This window comes from Amblyraja radiata, chromosome 30 (assembly GCF_010909765.2).
Source record: "Amblyraja radiata isolate CabotCenter1 chromosome 30, sAmbRad1.1.pri, whole genome shotgun sequence".
In the NCBI taxonomy this organism is placed as follows: domain Eukaryota; kingdom Metazoa; phylum Chordata; class Chondrichthyes; order Rajiformes; family Rajidae; genus Amblyraja; species Amblyraja radiata.
Genome location: NC_045985.1, coordinates 3238832 through 3243000, shown reverse-complemented (window position 1 = coordinate 3243000; position 4169 = coordinate 3238832). Strand labels below are relative to the sequence as shown.

Below are 4169 nucleotides of genomic sequence, written 5' to 3'. Positions count from 1 at the left end.
ACATCCACTGGCTCTCCCTTGTCCATTCTAATTGTAACGTCCTCAAAAAAAATCCAAAACATTCATCAAGCAAGATTTCCCCTTCATAATTCCATGCTGACTTTGACCAAACCCTTCATTGCTTTCTACGCTCCTGTCCCGCTGAGTTCTCCAGCTGTTTGAGTCTTTTTGTAAACTTTCATGTGCAGTTCCGTGTCCACATTTCATTGGTTCCGTCTGGTCTAATACTTTTACTCACTGAATCTCAATCTCAATCATAGGAGCAGATTAAAACATCCTTAGAGACTCTCACAGAAAATAAATCAGCGATGGAGGAAATGGAGCAGCAGCAGAAACAGACGATGTCTGACATTGTGGTAAGGTTTCCAGTTTCCCTTCTCTGATCTTGTGCTATTGACTGAGAATTCATCATCGATATTATTGATCTTTCATTTGACAGGAAGATGCACAGAAGCTGGAGACCTACATCATATCGATATTTGCTGAACTGCACAAGATTCTCAATGAGAAAGAGGAGAACATTTTCATGAGTCTCAAGGAACAAGAGGGATATTGTACAACTGCAATGGAGGATAATCTAGATGCGATTCAAGAGGAGCTAATTTTTATTCAAAAGGAACTCTTAAAGCTACAGGAGCAGATGGATCAAAAGGACAGTTTGATATTTCTGGAGGTAAAGGGTTACACTTTCACTTTGATTCAGTGTAATCACAAAATGAATGCAGAATTTTCCCAACCCTTCGTACTTGGCACCCAGCACATTCTCTCTTGTTGATTTACACCCCATCGCTTCCATTGCATCCCCATTTATCTTCCTGATCAGATTCCAATTCAGTAGCCAGTGTGGACACAAAATGCTGGAGTCACCCAGCGGGAAAGGTTGTATCTCGGGAGCGAAGGAATGGGTGACCTTTCAGGTCAGACTGATCCTATAGGCCATATGGTTCCTGCCTTGCTGACCTACAGGGAGCAAGAGTAATCGGGGGCGCTTGAAGGGGCAATGCTGGATCCCCATCAGTCTACTATTAAAGTCCATTATTAAATATACTCTTCACATGCAATTAATGTTTAATACTGGACTGATGGGGCAGCGGATCAAGAGTAAGAGTTGGCATCCGTCGGTAAATTGTAACAATTTGGCTGAGATGCCTGCTCTCACGCTGTGACGTTCAGTGTAAATTAATTGATCTTTCTGATGTTATATATTTCAGGAGCAAACTCGTCAGAAGAGGAGGTGAGACTCTCTGCACTGTTTTGCAAATTAACTCAGAAATCGTTGATGCGTCTCTTATAACCAGCTGTTTAATTCTTGCAGGTTGAGTGTTGATGACCAGATGCTGACACTAGCAGACGGAGCCCTGAACATTGGAAGGTTCGATCAACCATTTTGGTTGAACACGGAGTTGAGAGAAACGATTGATTCCGTTAAAAGAGGTAAAACGTAAATAATTGTTAGTGATCTGCAAGTATTTATTGCATGTAAAGGGTATATTTAATATTGGACATTGGATTATTTACCTTACTCTAGTTCCAGGCGTGAATTACCTCCTTTCTCCAACAGGGGTCCCCCTCGCTTCACTGTTACCCGTTTGTTGTTAATGTCTGTGTAACATGCCTTGGAATTTTCTTCAATGCGACTCGCCAAGGAATCTTCATTTCTCCTTCTTGCCCTCCTGGGTCTCTGCAAATCAGCAAGGGGGGAGGTTGAGGATAAGGGGGAGATTGGATCTAATGCATTTGAAAGGATGGAGATGTAGGGGCGGGTTATTGAACAGTGGAGCTGATGTACTAAACATTATTCATTGCAATGTTTTTCCCCATCGTTTCCTCCGCTCGGCCGGGTCCCTTCGGATACTGGACATGAAGTCAGAAGCGGAAATCCAGTGACTACAGATCCACAGATTCCCATGGAGTCTCCCTCCGTCAGTAGGGAATCGCTCCCAGAGCCCGAGATAAACAAGACATATTCATTGAAATATGACGCCGATATTTTCCAGCTTCCCCGGGGACTCACTGATTCTCTGCTTCTCCCCCAGACTCCGTCACCCTGGATGTGAGAACAGCGCATGCGGTGCTCGAGGTTTCTCAGAGCTGGAAGAGAGTCAGACGGGGACCCTGGAGGAATCTCCCTGACACTTGTAAGAGGTTTACAGTGAATGCATGTGTGCTGGGATTGAAGGGATTCACATCGGGGAGACATTACTGGGAGGTGGAGGTGGCGGGGAGTCAGCGCTGGAGTCTAGGAGTCGCCGCAGAGTCTGTGGAGAGGAAGGGATGGGACGAGATGACCCCGGAGACTGGAGTCTGGAGGATCGGGCGGTGGGATGACGACTTTGATGCGCTCACCAGCCCTCGATCCCCTCTCCCCGCCCGTCCCATCCCCGGGAGAGTGGGAGTTTATCTCAGTTACGAGTTCGGGACAGTTTCATTTTACGACGCGGACACCAAGTCCCATCTCCACACCTTCACTGGGAATAAATTCACGGAGAAAATGTATCCTATCTTTGTGCCTTATGATGACCAGTGGCTGAGAATCTGCTCCGGTTCCGCTCCGGGTGTGTAAAGGGGTCGGGTCCCGGGACCGGTGTCAGGAGCGGGGCTCAGGGGCTGTGGGGCAGAAACCCGGTGGGCAATAGGTCGGCGCTGAACGAACGGAACCCATTTAATCCCCAAATCTACGTCGTGAAACCCCAGTGAGCGCGGAAATAAAATCAGGGGGAATGTAAATGTGGGAAGATGAAAGGTCTGAAGGTGGATAAGTCACCTGGACCAGATGGACTGCAGCCCAGGGTTCTGAAAGAGATGGCTTTAGAGACTGTGGAGGCTTTAGTGGCGAACTTTCAAGAATCACTGTAGTCAGGGGTGGTCCCGGATTGATTGGGAAATTGTAAATATGACTCCGCTGTTCGAGAAGGCAGCAAAGGAAAATAGTGCACATGACCCACCCACCACCCCTCCGCGTGCCTCAAGAAGTGTCTGTGTCAAGTGCCAACGTGCCAAAAGCCTTGTTGACCACCTTATCTACCTGCGACTCGGCTTTCAAGGAACCATGCACCTGTACTCCTAGATCCCTCTGCTCTACAACACTACCCAGAGGCCCGATCATTCACTGTGTAGGTCCTGTCCTTGTTCGACGTCCCAAAACGCAACACCTTATTACAACATTGCTGGTTCCAGCCTGTGACTCGCTGGCGCGCTCATCACCCGCTGTGGCTCCGCTCACGTTTGTAACTCTTCACCTTTGACGTTTAATAAAGTAATTAAAAAAAACACGTGGCTGAGTTCTCTCCGAGTCTCCGCGTCACGGTACAAAGATCTCTTCAAGCAGTAGATACAAGGCTCTGTGGATGCTGGTTTTACAAATGCAAAAAGGCACTTATAGTGCTGGAGTAACTCAGCGGATCAGGCAGCATCACTGGAGAACATGGATAGGTAACGTTTCACAGAGTGCTGGAGTAACTCAGCGGGTCAGGCAGCATCTGTGGAGAACATGGATAGGTAACGTTTCACAGAGTGCTGGAGTAACTCAGCGGGTCAGGCAGCATCTGTGGAGAACATGGATAGGTGACGTTTCACAGGGTGCTGGAGTAACTCAGCGGGTCAGGCAGCATCTGTGGAGAACATGGATAGGTGACGTTTCACAGAGTGCTGGAGTAACTCAGCGGGTCCGGCAGCATCTGTGGAGAACATGGATAGGTGACGTTTCGGCTCCGAACGATTCTTCAGACTGCTTGTAGTGAAGGGGGGGGGGGGTGAAGCTGGAAGAGAAGAGGAGCAGGACAAAACCTGGAGAGTGATAGGTGAATAAGGGTGAGGGCGAAAGTTGATAGGCTGACGGGTCACAGACAAAGACCAGAGATGACAAGATCAGAGTGTTCAAGAAGGAACTGCAGATGCTGGAAGATCGAAGGTACACAAAATTGCTGGAGAAACTCAGCGGGTGCAGCAGCATCTATGGAGCGAAGGAAATAGGCGACGTTTCGGGCCGAAACCCTTCTTCAGACTGATGGGGGTGGGGGGGGGAGAAGGAAGGAAAAGGGGAGGAGGAGGAGCCCGAGGGCGGGCGGATAGGATGGTGGGAGGAGACAGCTAGAGGGTCAGAGTCTGGTTGATACAGAAAAGGACACAAAGTGTCGGAGTAACTCAGCGGGTTATGCACCATCTCTGGG

General features: G+C 48.5%; 1 long non-coding RNA gene across 1 annotated transcript; it reads right to left on the bottom strand.

Annotated features, from left to right (window-relative positions):
- Nucleotides 1-3224: 3224 nt before the first annotated feature.
- LOC116989841 lies at nucleotides 3225-3567 on the bottom strand. Its single transcript, XR_004416344.1, has 2 exons — nucleotides 3511-3567; nucleotides 3225-3375 (listed from the first exon to the last, which is right to left on the bottom strand). It is a non-coding gene; the product is annotated as an uncharacterized LOC116989841 (long non-coding RNA).
- Nucleotides 3568-4169: the final 602 nt, after the last annotated feature.